At 41.4% G+C, this 14,726-nt stretch overlaps 1 protein-coding gene and 1 pseudogene across 1 annotated transcript in view; both read right to left on the bottom strand.

Annotated features, from left to right (window-relative positions):
- The window catches only part of PDZK1 (PDZ domain containing 1), a 37,506-nt gene extending 34,396 nt beyond the window's left edge, over positions 1-3,110 (bottom strand). Inside the window, exons 1-2 of the mRNA XM_069090170.1 lie at positions 2,956-3,110; positions 2,330-2,410 (exon numbers count right to left, since the gene is read on the bottom strand). The gene's annotated coding sequence lies outside the window, so the exon portion shown is untranslated. The remainder of the gene's footprint in view (positions 1-2,329; positions 2,411-2,955) is intronic.
- Positions 3,111-9,392: 6,282 nt separating this feature from the next.
- LOC138162233 (eIF5-mimic protein 2-like) lies at positions 9,393-14,150 on the bottom strand (annotated as a pseudogene).
- Positions 14,151-14,726: the final 576 nt, after the last annotated feature.

The raw sequence follows: 14,726 nt of genomic DNA, 5'->3' as shown, positions 1-14,726 counted from the left end.
CTCTTACCTCAGTTTATTGAGGTCAATAAAGGAGGAATGATTCACATCACACTACAACTACCAGTCCTTCTCTCCCCACAGCCTAAGAAAGCAAACTGTACCCCCTAAATACCACTCATCACTATTATATTTCTGGCAGACACTTGACAGTCACCCATTATACTTTTAAAACCCCTTTCCCCTTCCCTCAAGCTCAGACCTGGTCCTTAGAAAGAACAAGAACTCATATTCTTACAAGTTGCAAGACTTAGCTGAAGTAATATTGCACACAATGAGCTTTCTGGTCATTTTCTTCGATCAGCCCATGGTGAATTGCCAGAAACCTCAGTCAAGAGCCCCTAAGACTTCTTGGTGGGTATCTTGGCATCCTAAGCCTTGAGGGGTTCCTTGTACCTGTAGAGGCTTAGCAGATGTGGGTATTGTATAAGAATGTCTTGTTCTTCTAAACAAACATGGAGCCCTTAACATTAAGCATTTCCCCATAGAAAACTGTGATATGATGAAAAGACTATCCACTCTGGAGTCAGAAGATCTGACTTCAAATTCTGCCTCTATCACTCACTACCTAGGTAACCACAAGCAAGTCCCTTAACCTCTCTGGGTCCCCCCATTTTCCTCATTTGCATAAATGACAGGGCTTGGACTTTGAGGTTTCTTTCCGTTCTAAATCTCTCACCAAGTCACAGCAGCTGCTTTGTGGCAGTCCTACCACTTTCAATGAGAGTTAAATGTTTCATAGGACATGTATTTCCTAACAGTACTTACTTTAGCTAAAACCCTGTAAAATTTCATGACCAAGAAAATCTCTACAACACTTAAGAGTCGTAAGTTTTTAAGGGGAAAAAAATGAGAAAATCCAGAGTGGTTTCTGCTGATTCCACAGGAGATAAGTACAGAAAGTCACCAGCAGTGCAAAAGGCTACAGGCAATCCTTAACTTAGAAACAGAGAGAAAGATGGTCAGACTCTGCATGTTTTCACAGCCAAATGGTCTTGATAAATGGGTAGGCCAGATGAGGACAAGATAAACAAGTCTCTACTGTACTTTGTATTCACTCTGCCTAACCTCAGAGTGGGGGCTGTGTTACCCATGACAAACTCCCATGATGCCAGGACCCTACACAGGTTTTCCCGGGGCTTGAGACAGTGCTGCTTCCTTATCCTGCCCTCCAAAGGTTAGGGAGAAAGCAAGTTATCCCCACCAGCCGAGTTCCCAATTGCCCTCAAACTTCTGGTGAGGGGCCCACAGCCTTACAAGACCTTTTCTCCTCAATGTCAGAACCTCCCCTAGAATAAAAAAGGGAGAAGGAATAACTCATTGGAAAACATTTGGTAGGGAAACCTGGTGATACCAGCTAAAGACTGAGTCACTCTCAATCACCCAAAAACGTTTTGAAGTGCTCTGTCCCAAAGAGGGGAAGGAGCTATGTTCCCCATTCTCCAGAGAAAGATCTTATAGTAAAACCAATAGGTACTTTTCAAGTCAAAACCCCACTTGATTCAAATAATCACCTCAGTTCCTGGCCACATCTTAGTCATGGAGTTCTAATCTGAATTATTAATAATTAAATTAAATAATTATTAATAATTAATTCAGAAGGAGGGAAACAAACATTTATTAAGACATTGTGCTAAGTGCTTTACAATTATTATTTCATTTGATCATAACAACCCTTGGGGATAGGTGCTATTATTAGTCCCATTTTGTAGTTAAGGAAACCGAGGCAGACTGAGGTTACGTGACTTACCTAGGGTCACATAGATTCTAAGTGTCTGAGACTATTTGAATCTAACTCTTCTTGAGTTGGCCAGGCCCATCCCTCTGTCCACTGTTCCATTTAGCTGCCTACGTAAACCTACCTCGTCCTCCAGGGCTATTTTCCTCGCAATACTATGGAGATCCCATATACTGCTTACTCTTACCCCTTTCTACTTCAGAGTAGTTAGGAGAAGAAGGAAACCTAAAAGGACAGCCACTTTTCAGGAGGGGAACTGAACAGTCTATTTCTTTGGCTTAAAAGCCAAGTCAAGGAGTTTCTTATTAGAGGACAGGAACTCATGCCCCAGACCAAGAGACCATAGAACACCAGATTGTATCTTTCCTAAGAAGCCTCCTCACCTCCCTTCCCAGATGAATAGCAGCTGAAAGGGTTTCCATCTTTCTTTCTAAGCTATCTATCCCCCAGAGAACTGGCTACCTACTTGAGGAAAAGAAAAAACAGGGAAGAAGAAGGAAGTCCAGCCAGTGCCTTCTCCCTGGCCAAAGCTAGCGACAGCCTGGCCACATTAGCAACGTCACATCCTGAGAAATTTGAAAGAGGATTTCTTACCTGTATACAGGACTGAAGCTCTTTGTTTTACCCTGGAAATTCTCTCACTGCTGACAGGTGCTAGACTTGGAACCTGCTGGACTTTGGTTGAACAAAGGTTGATTTAAAAGCTGATCTATTTAACAGGACCTTGTGGTCTAAGTTGAAATGACCTATGCCCCGCCTCTCTGTCAGCTGGCCCATAGAGCTTGAGGCCATGAGGGACTGCAAAGTCCCAAACAAACCTGAGTGCTCTGTCCCAAGGAAGGGGGCCAGTGTTCATCAGCAGCCACCCTGATTCTGACCATCAATAATCTCACCCCTCTACCCAGCCTCCCCAGACTTACTGAGCACCTAGGATGAGGGAGAGTGGAAAGCACTAGCTCTTCTGGATTCGAATCCAGGACACTACCAAGTAATCTTGGGCAAGTCATTCCTCAGTTCTTTCCTTGAGGTAGAAGAGAAGCCAATTTCACTGAGATAGCAGCCTCATTTAGGCCAAAGCTTGAGGATTTCCCTGTTTCTGTGCCACCTGCCAACTAAACAAGACAGCTAAGGCCAGGGCAGCAGCAATCTTCCTGAGCAGCTCTGTCTGTCTCTGCCTGTCTCTGTTTCCCTCACCCACACACAGTCCTTGAATTCTTTACCTGTCTCTTTTTTGCAGAGAAGCTTTCCACCTATGGGCAATTTCTTCCTTTCACTCTCCCACTCTATCTTCTAACTGTGGTGACTGCTTGTCCTCCTGTCCCACAGTGGGTTGGGGAGCCTCACGCCAGCAAAAGAGGCAGCTAGAGAAGGACAGCAGGAACAGGCCGAATGCAGCATTAAGAAGCTGCCCAACCCTGCTCCCCAGGACAGCTGGCTTGGGACAGGTGGGCCCAACCGGTTACTCTGGCGTCCAGCCCAGGCCAAAGTGATGAACAAAACAGAGATCTCTATCACTATCACCCACACAACGAGGTTGTCTGGCACCAGTGCTGTTGGATGACCTGAATCCCCCAGCCCACGATTAGAAATGAGGGTGAAAGGTCACTCAATGCACCAAGGCAAGAAAAGGAGAGCTGAACATAACCACAGGTTGGAGACTCAGTGGTCTAATAATCCTTCGTCCACCTAAGCTGTGCTCTCAACTCTGGAAAACCAAGTTATCCTTTACATCCCCAATTTCCACACATACATATGAACACAAAATGTACCTTGTCCTCATAGGTGGGAGCCACACAGCTATTGCTAAGGGTCCTGAGAGCATGAATGACTAAACAAGCCAGCTTTGGGTTTTCTGCTCACAGTGTACCTTCATGTACACCACACACATATACCTGGCCCTCTCTGCCATTTCCTCTTCTGATCTATATCCCACTTGTTCTATTCCTGGGACTCAGATCAAGTCCCTCTTCCTCAGTGACTCTATCCTCATTCACCTTCTCCCATAGTGAGCTCTCAGAGCACCTCTTGTCTCTGTTACCCAGTTGTCAGAGATATTGCAGGTTTGGTTCCAGACCACTGAGATTAAATGACTATTGCAATAAAGCAAGCCACACAATCTTTTTTTTGTTTCCCAGTACATATAAAAGTTATGTTTACACTATGCTATAGTCTATGAAGGGTGCAACAGTATCATGTCTGAAAAAACAATGTCCCTTATTCAAAAATATTGCTTTAAAAATGCTAACCATCATCTGAGCCCTCCCTCAGTGGGTCATTATCTTTTTGCTGATGGAGGGTCTTGCCTCCATGTTGATGTCTGCTGGCTGAGAAGGGTGGTGGTTGCTGGAGGTTGGAGTGGCTGTGACAGTTCTTAAAATAAGATGGAAATGAATGAGGTTTGCTGTATCCATTGACTCCTCTTTTCATGAGAGATTTATCTGAAGCATGCAATGCTGTTTGATATCATTTTCCCACAGCAGAATTTCTTTCAAAATTGGAATCACTTCTCCCAAACCCTTCTGCTGCTCTGTCAACTAAGTTTATGCAATATTCTTCAATACTGTCTTAGGGAATAGGGAGTCCCAAGGAGTGGGAGAGAGACAGGGAAACAGCAGGCTGGTGGAGCAGTCAGAATATACCTATTTCTGGATTAAATCTATCATCTTACGTGGGTACAATTTGCGGTGCTCCAAAACAATTACAATTGTAATACTGAAGATCACTGATTGCAGCTTACCATAATAAATATAATTATAATGAGAAAGTTTGAAATATTGCGAGAATTACCAAAATGTGAAACAGACACACCATGTGAGCACATGCTGTTGGAAAAATGGTGCCAATAAACTTGCTTGATGCAGAGCTGCCATATACCTTCAATTTGTAAGAAATAGAAAAATAAAATATGCAAAAAATGCAAAAATAAAGTGCAAAAAAACAAGGCAAGCCTGTACTACCTTCAGTTCAACTGAACATTTATTATACTATTGTTGATCTTCTTCCTGTGGCCACATGTCTTCTATCTCCTTTCCCTCTATCCCTGACTCCACGAAGAAATATAAGACACATTCTTTGTCCTCACATAGCTTATATACTAGTTGAGGAGATAAGACATAAATACATGAAAAGTCACAAAAACAGCATATCCTTTCATTCACTCAACAAAATGGAAATACAGTAAATACTAGAGATTTCTAAAAGTGATGTGTAACTCACTGCCAAAGGAAGAGCACAGTAAAGTATGGTTCTAAGTTATAGAGAAGAAAAGGTCAGAACCAGCTAGAGAGGTTGGAAGGGCTTAATGGGAAAGGTTAGACTTGAGCTGGGACCTGGAGAAAGGTCATGGTCCCATAGATTTAGAGTTCAGTGCATCATTTTACAGAGGAAGAAAGAGATGAAGCAACTTCCCTGAGTCTGATCCCTTTGTTTTACAGAGAACAGAGTAGAGGAAAATGACCTGGTCAAAGTCTTGGAATGGATAGAAGACGGGACAGGTTCAGTGGAGAGTGAGACTAATTTGGCAAGAACAGAGAATTTGGGGTTATTGGAGGCAGGGAGGGGAATACTAAGAGAAAATGCTGAAGTGATCCAGAACCAATGAGTGAAAGCATCAAGCCTCAAGTAAACTATTCATTTCTTCCTACACACACACACACACACACCCCAAGTGTGTCATCAAGGCAAAAGCAAATGTCATTGAGTGTTCCAGCTTCCTCCAGCATGACTTTCAAGGAAGAAGATCGGTTAAGAAAGTGGCAAAGCTCTGCTCCTTTCTGGAGCTTCATGAGCAATCAAGCTCAACCTGATCTCCCTAGACCAGAGAGAACAAGACATCCCTCTTGAGATACTCCAGAAAATTATATTTTCCAAAAATTACTCCATTCACTGACTCAGAAGACCTGAACTGATAGTCAGAAAGTCAAGCTTCAAATCTCAGCTCTGTCATTTGCTACACATGTGACCTGGAGCAAGTCATGTTACCTAACTGGGTCTTTTTCCTCATCTGTAAAATGAGGCAATTAAGACTACATGATTGTAGCAGCAAGCACCCCAAGCGTCCTCAGGGTTTGCTGCCACCACAGGTTCTTGGATCTGCTTTTATAAAGGAAAGCAACTCAAAATGGGTTAACAAGCTTACTTTAATCAGTCAAACATGTATCGTTTACCTAGTTCAGGGGCAAGAGGTCAGCACCCCGAACTTCAAAGTATACAGGCAGAATTATCAAGACAGAAACAGATCAAGTAGACAGATTTCAAACTGTCCAACCATTATATCCATGCCCAATCAACATCTGGGTTTCAAAGGGGGGGGCTCTGATCAACGGCTTCCCAGAATCCATATCAAATCACACAACACTTCTCAAAGTGAGCCCCAAAACAAAGCCTCACATCAAGGCTTATATAGCCTTCTCTTGGCTCAGAGAATGTAACAACCTTATTGACTCACTGGCCAGTCAAGAAGTATCTACTGAAAAACAAGCCTCCCACCCCAGGCTCCAGGTGCACTTTAGCCTAGGGGCAGGGAAGATCTTTAAATTTACATTCCCATTACAATGATTTGAATAATTGATATATTGCTTGCCTTTTCAAGGGGGTGGGGGAGGGGCAAGCAGAGGGAGAGAATCTGGAACTCAAAAAATTTTTAAATGAACATTTAACATTTTAAAAATGTAACTGGAAAATCATGAAATAAATTAAAATATATTTTTAAAACAATTTCTAAAGACTACAGGTCCCTACTAAAGGTCCTTCTTAACTTTCAATCTGTGACCATGCTATGAGATTAATTTTAAAGACTTCGCTGATTGGGCCTAAATGGTGTCATCCTGTTTACTTTGTCCTCCCATTCTGTTGGTATAGAAGCAGGGATTCATGGATTTGGAGAATTAAAGGGATTGAGATTTAATAACCTATTATCTAGCTAAAGGGAAAGGACAGTTGAATAGCTAGGTGCTGCTGTCAATCTGAGGACAGAGAGGGAGAAGGGAATAGAAACAGGGAGACACAGGAAAGATGCCTTGTAACTGAGCTCTGAATGTCTCTCTTTGCTATTTTAAAAATTCACTTTACTTTTTATTCCTGCTTTATGTATGCTTAACCTAGGGTAAGCCAAAAGCTCTTTAGATCTGATCTGATCTCAAATGAGGTCAGGTCTAGACAGAGGGCCTTCTCCTGTACCCAAGAGGGCTACAAAGAGTCTAGGGACAATCTCTGATTTAGGGAACCAATCATCATTGTAGATGGATGTGGCCAGTGCCACTATATGGGCAGGACTCGGAACCAAAGTCTGTACATTGGGTCCTGGCTACATATGATCTTCTTAATGCTCTTCCCAGTCTGGCAAAGGTCTACATTTCCAGACTGACTTTTATTAGTCTGCCTTATCTAACAGCCAAACTGGGCTGCTTGCCATTTCATGAACTCAGCATGTATTCTATCTCTGTATCTTTGCACTGTCTGTCCCTCAGGTCTGGAATGCATGGCCTCACCCCCACCCCACCCCGATTTCTGTTACTTAGAATTCTCAGCTTCATCTAAGACAATTCAAGTGTGATCTCCTACAGGAAGCCTTCCTGACCCCTGTAATTGTTAGGGCTCTCTTCCCCCTCAAAATACTTTCATCTGCATAAATATTGTGTCCCTCCATAAATATAAGCTCCTTGAGGGCAGCAACTATTTTTCATCTTGCTTAGCATAGTGGCTAGCCCAGAGTGAGTCTGGATGACCATTTTGTCATGCAGCAAGGACATTTCTTGTTCAAGTATGGTTTGGAGTAGGTGGTCTCTGAGGCCCCTTTCAACCCTATGATTCTGCGAGTTGAACTGAAATAGACTCCTCAGTTTCTACATCCAGCCCAAAATCTTCAGCCCACATCCAGACCCAATATAATTTAATTTCTTGTCATCCCTCTTCACTAACTATCTAATTCAGAAAAACAAACTGTTCCAGATCCCATACCCACAACTTGATCCTTCCTGCTTCTGTGTTAGAGGATATAGAAGATCTTTCCATCTCCTCCCCATCGAGCCACGTCCCCCACTACCATCTAAATCAAGATGGAAACTCACTTGCTGCTGAAGGTCTCAGGATGAATGGGAGGGCTATGGTTCAGAAGGTCATCTTTATTTACCTGCTTCCTAAGGGCTCTTCTGACTTTTTCAAGTCTGCTTATCTTGGCTCCCCTTCATGATTGGAAGTTGATTGGACGTTCCTCAGAGGTCAGGAGGGAGTCTTCTATTTCTTTTGTATTTGCCCTAATAATAATAATCCCTTACATGGGCATATCCATAAGACTATAAAACATTTTCACATACATATCACCTGGATTTTATTTGTTCTCAGTTTTACAGATGAGGAAACTGAGGCTTAGAAAGTTCAAGTGGCTTGTCCAGCCCTAGAAAGAGCACACACACACACACACACACACACACACACACACACACACACACACAGAGCACGGACAGGATTCAGGGGTTGTTTGGTATATACTTGCCTGAATGGGTCTAGGTAGCAAGCCCGTGAAGCTAGTAGTAACAGAGGAAGTACCAGGTACCGAATCCCACGGCAAATGGGAGGCTGAGGTGGGAGGAGGGCAGAGCTGTGGCCTGAGTCCAGGCCAGCTAGAATGAATAATTAGGGAATGGAGTGTTAGGTGGGCCTTTATGAAGAAAAGGTATAGCCCGACTTTCGGGCTCATCACAAATCTTTTATAAAACCTACATTGTAAAGCAGAAAGCCACCCACAAGCAGAAGGAGAAAGGAAAGAAAAGCGTTTAAAGAGTCAATTAGGTACCATTCAAATGTGGATATCCTTGTTCAGCATTTCTAATTAGTCTTGAAAATTCTTTATATGGGGGCAGCTAGGTGGTGCAGTGAGTAGAGCAACAGCCCTGAAGTCAGGAGGACCAAAGTTCAAATGTGACCTCAGACACTTGACACATTTACTAGCTGTGTGACTTTGGGCAAGTCACTTAACGCCAACTGCCTTGCCTTCCTCCCTCAAAAAAAATTCTTTGTGTTCATTTTATTCTTCATCATTTTCATTTCTTATGGACCAGTAATAATCAGTCAGTCAACAACCCCTTCCTTTTGCAGACAGGGCAATTGAGGCCCAGAGAAGTGATTTGCCCAAGATCACAACTGCTAGTTAGTTGTACTAGTAGTGAGATGTCTCTACAGGTGGCCTACCAGGGAAGGGCAAAGAGTATGCACCCAGCACTGACATTACTAAAAGTTACATTACTTTAAGCCTAGGGATCAAAATGTTCTTTTTCATTAATTTTTTTTGCCTTTTTTGGGGGAGGGTAATTGGGGTTAAGTGACTTGCCCAAGGTCACACGGCTCATTTTTGTAAGTGTCTGAGGCTGGATTTGAACTCAGGTCCTCCTGACTCCAGGGCTGGTGCTCTATTCACTGTGCCACCTAGCCACCCCTAAAATGTTCTTTTTAGTCTTTTTTAAAAATTAATTTTAAAGTCTTTTTTTGCACTCCTCTCAGGCTTCACTTGGTTCATCCGATCTCTGAAGAAGTGACTTATGGGATCCATTTCAATTTTCAGTCATGTCTGACGCTTTGTGACCCAATTTGGAAATTATTTTTTCATGTTTAAGGGTAGCCTTTATTTAAAAAAAAAAGTCTTTAGGATTACAAATTACAAAGGAAGAAGATCACCACAATAGAAACCTATTGAATAGATACATAATATCTACATATGAAATAAATATCTAAAATAATAATCTAAAATAAATTCCACTCACAAGACTATTAGTTACAATGTTTTTTCCTTATAACGCTATTATAGTTTCAAATTATATTACACTCCATTTCCTCAAAGTGTACTTGTAATTTTCTTTACCAAATTCTTGGCTCTTAAGGACACATACTAAGATAGGGCATTATTTCACTGACATCCTGGTGACGTTGTTTCCAGCTTTGATGAAGAGTGAAGAGCACCTTATTTCAAAATGATTACTTAAAATATTGTTTGCCCACCACAAAATTTAGCTGCCAAAAATGAGACAACAATCACTGACTCATCTTCTAATAGCTATGCTAAGTATCTAGACAAATTATCAGCAAAGATAAAAGAAAAAAATAATCCATCAGAATCAAAAGACTGAGAGCTGGAAAGGACACTTTTTTGGCTTGTGGCAAGAAGAAAATGGCCATGGGGGTAGATATTGGGCAGATGCTTAAGTCATCCCTGTATATGCTAAAGAATGAAGACAGTCCTGTATGGCCAAGTGGTATCACATCATTGCATTTCAATAGAATGAACAGAATGTCTCTAAGACAACAGGACAGATGTGACAGTTATGCTTGGAGTCCCAAAGGGAAATCCCATCGGATTCAGTCAAAGGGTCACACTTGAGGACCTAGAAGGCCACATGTGACCTCGAGTCTGCAGGTTCCCCACCCCTGATTTAGGATATTTGTCATTTCTTTACATTCACTCCCTTTAATGATTCCCATCCTGTGAACATAGGGTTCTCTAAAGTGCAAGATCCTGAGAATGACAAGACTATTTTAATAATACATTTGTAGGTAGGCCTGGAGATAGTGGCGTAATAGACGTTCACCTATTTTTGCTGGCTAAAACACCGAATGCAGAAAAGCATGCAGCGGAGAGATCTTAATTTTCTTCTTTCCACCTCCCTGGTCATTTGTGCTGCCTTCATTTTTCTGAATTGCTTCCCACCAATTCCTTCACTTACAAGTGAGAAACCAGGGAGCAAGGGTAATAGAAATTTTAACTGTAGGCTACTTGGAAAGCCTTTGATTAAACTTTTAATAATGTCAAAAAATAAAATAAGTGTTAACAGAAATACTCTTTAGTAATGTCAACCAAAAAATGAGCTAATTACCTTAGAATCAATGTTCAGAAATTAATCCTGGGGGTTTTATATAGGAGATTATCATATAATGAATGGGTTTCTGAACACAATTAATGCTGCCTGTTCATTTTATACCAAATTATCACACAAGTCATTTGCCTTTTGACTTTGGATACTTGTATAGTTTAATTTGCAAATAGAATTTCCATAATGAATTATTTTTAATCAAATCATGTCTTGTAAACTGTTTATAGAAAACCCAGGGATAAAATGAACTTTCATTGTGAAAGTCCTTAAATTATATTATTACAGTAGAAAATACAGGAGGTAGAAAAGACTAATACAACATTGGATTCAAATCTATAACTCCTGTAGCTACTTAAAAAAACATGGTTTTAAAAACTCAACCCATTTTTCAGTAACCATAGTTAACAGTTTTAATAAATTTGACATGTCATGCCTGATACATGGAGGTAGGAAGATGTCAGAACCAGAAGGACATGGGAAAATAGAACATTTCATCTACAACTTCTGTTTGCTTTACTGGGCATGTAGTTTCACAATTCAGTCTCCTTCCACTTTTGACTCAGATTCTTCTGCATTCTTGAACCACTCTGCAATTTTTTTCATTTGTTCAAGAAAGACACTTTTCCTCTTTGCAACATGTACATCTTTGCATAAGCCCATTTCAAAATGGGCTCTTCAATCAGGACTTCAGCTTTATCAAAAAGCACCACGATTTCCTGGAAGGTTTTCATGAAATGAATGATGTTGTAACAGTATACTCCTGAATGTTCAGTAACAGAATCAGCTGAGATTGACCCTGAATAGTAAAGGCAGCAAGGGCTACTGCATTGTTTCACAAGCTTGATGGCTTATGATGGCTCCTCCTTTGGTTCCATTCTACAGAGATCATTACACTTGACCAGACTATGCCTGTGACGATCCATTCTGGGATATTGTTTTTCTTTATCCCCTCCCTGATATACATACGACATTACATCTTTCAATGGATCACCACAGGACATTTGTTTTGCAGCTCTTTACCGGCTCCTATGCCTTGCTGGTTCCCAGCACACTCAGAAGGTTCTTTTACACCTGCTTTGGTGAAATATTTTGTGAAGACCTCAACACTTTGTTAGCAGGAAAAAGTTCCATCAGTCTGCTGACTTTCTGAAGACTAGTAGCTACTGCATTGATATCTTTTTCACTTATCCATGATTTAAACAGCTTTACAACAAAGACCACAACAGAGCCTTAACCAAATTCTCATTATAAGGCTATTAAGAATGGATGCATTGGGGGCAGCTAGGTGGTGCAGTGAATACAGCACCAGCCCTGGAGTCAGGAGGACCTGAGTTTAAATTCAATCTCAGACACTTGACACACTTATTAGTTGTGTGACCTTGGGCAAGTCATTTAACCCCAATTTCCCTGCCTTCCCCCCTAAAAAAAAATCGATGCATTAAGAGTCCCATTGACCACATGAGCCCCAAACAACATGACCAGTTTGTTCCTCTGAAAAATCCTTTAAGACTAGCAGCAGCTTTTTAACTTCATCCTCAGATCCCTTTTCAAGGTATCCAGATCACCTGATTAACCTGATGAATACCTGAACAAAGGCTTGTGTGGTCTCTAGGTCTTGTGCTACAAATACACAGACATCAGTAGGCATCATGTCATGTACCACCAGAATGCTACCAGCCACCAGAAAGTCAAAGAGTGTTTTCTGCACATTGACGATAATCAAGTTTTGCCCTAAAAGCACCAAGAAATTTTGCTACTGCTTCCAAATCAGTGCCAGTTTCAGTTAAACCTTGAATAATACAATCCTGAAACTGAGTAGGATCAAGCCTCTCCTTTTTTTTCTAGTTTTAAAGCACTGGTCTGATATAGCATTGGCTTTTACTGTTTTTGATTATTCACTAAAAAAAAAACACCCTATTTTAAGGCAGATAGGAAAGAGCCAGAAATCTCAAAGGTGATGGTAACCATGGCTGTAGCTCCTATGCAACCAGAATGAATGGAAAAAGGAGGGAGGAGCCAAATTTGGAATTTTCTTGCCAAAGACACTGGAGTAGTTTGCCATTTCCTTCAGGGTTAAGTGAATTGCCCAGGGTCAAACAGCTAGTAAAGTATCTGAGGCCAGATTTGAACTCACAGAAGGTGAGCCCAGCACTTTGTGGAAAAAAATTTTTTGCTAGATTCCAAAAGCAGTCCTGAGATTAGCTTGGGGGAGGAGGCTTCAGAAGCCACTTGTGATGGGAAGTTGGCCTGGTTGGGAGCATCACATATGGAAACTCTGTATCAGATATGAACTTTATACTTACTTCAGAGATCAGATACTAGGTTTAAAGGCCCAAGGATCCCTCCAGATTTGTGAAACATTAACACTCAGACTGGTGACCCAGGGTATTTTGCAAGTCATTCCTTCTTTCTTCCTACCCACTCAGTTTAGGAGTATGATCTAATCAATAACCAACCCCCTTGTCCTCTAACCTCCCCACCTTACTTTCCACAGAAATAAAAACAGAGGAGAAGAAGGAAGACATCACATTGTGGACTTCCCATAAAAATCCACAGCTGGTAAGAGAACCCAACATTTATCTGTGGTCAGTTATGAAGAGGCCACTGCACCAATCTACAGTGGTAGTCTGTAGGTACTAGGAAGTGGCACTAGAAAGCTATCTTGGATCAATAAGCAATATAGTCATAATAACAATATAGTCAAAAAGAGCCAGGTCCCCATATGCTTCCTGAGCATAAGGGGAAAGGGAAAAAGAGAAGAATAAGCATTTGTACAGCACATAATTTATGCCAGGCACTGTGCCAAACATTTTACAAATAACTCACAATGATCCTGAGAGGTGTTGTTATTATCCCCATTTTACAGTTGGGGAAACTGAGGCAGATAGAGTTTGACTTGCCCAGAGTTACAAAACTAGTAAATGGATGAGGCTGGATTTGACTTCACACCCAGCTCTCTGTCTATGGTACCATTTAGCTGCCTAGAGGCAGAAAGAACTATGAGGATTAGAGGGAGCCCCATAGCAATGGCTCTTTTCTTCCCTCCCAACCAAAGGTCGCACTAATTCCATGGAAGAGCAGAGGACAAAGCTCCCTGTACCTTAGGACCCTATACCTGAAACGCTGACTTTTATGTCTTATGTTGGTCACAAGGATGAAGAATCAATGACACAACTCAGGAAATAGGCTTAGCCTAGTACTTAAAGCAGAATAGGCATTTTCCTGTGGTCTGACAGGAATGTCAGAACGTCTCAAATAGCAAGGCGTCTATAATGCTACCATTAACACTCATTCTTTTATGTTAAGCACTGACTGATCCTTGTTCCTTTGTTAATGTAAATACTGTTAAGATGGGTAAAACATTAAGTTACTAACCTCTTCCTATTAGTGAAGCTAAAAGGTTCCAGGAAAGCATAGGAGCACAGAGGGCTAGAACAAAGGGCATTCTTGTGGGGAGAGGAGGAAAGGAAAGAAAGAACAGAGAAAGTGAAGACAAATTTCACCAACCTTACAATTTTACCAAGGATAGGACACTCAAAATGTCCCACCTGCATCAATGGGCTGAGTTCTGTGAATCTGTATGTTGGGGGCCAGAGAATCAATTTTCCAGCCCAGGCTGACAAAAGAAGACAGACGGAGAAATCTGTAGCCATGGGAACAGGACCTAGTCAGGAATACCATGAGAAGCATTTCATTGCAAGTAGAGGTTGTGTAGTAGGGAAAGAAGAGACCAGAATCCAGCAGAGTCTAAAGCTTGTGCAGAAGATAGATATAGGAGTCAAACAGAAGCTTTGTTGCTCATTACCCAGTTCCAGGTCACAGATCTTGAATTGATTCAGGGAAGGACCTGTATCTAGGATGCTCCAGGATGAAGAGTGGTTCTAGGTTCTAGGCTGTGTATCAAGCAAAGAGCAAGTTCAGAAGTAAGCAGCAAAAAACGTGAAGGAAGGTGGCCTAAGCCATACTAGTTCTCAAACTGTATTATAAAGCCACAATCATCAAAACAATCTAGTACTGACTAAGAAAAAAGTGGTGAGTCAATTTGCTACAATGATAACATTGTAGTAAATGGCCATAGTAATTTAGTGTTTGATAAACCCAAAGATCCAAGCTTTTGGGACAAAAATTCA

The sequence above is a fragment of the Petaurus breviceps genome, unplaced genomic scaffold (assembly GCF_028583685.1).
Source record: "Petaurus breviceps papuanus isolate PSGF00001 unplaced genomic scaffold, PetGlider_PUasm1.0 186, whole genome shotgun sequence".
Lineage (NCBI taxonomy): Eukaryota > Metazoa > Chordata > Mammalia > Diprotodontia > Petauridae > Petaurus > Petaurus breviceps.
This window is presented reverse-complemented; position numbering and strand designations above follow the sequence as displayed.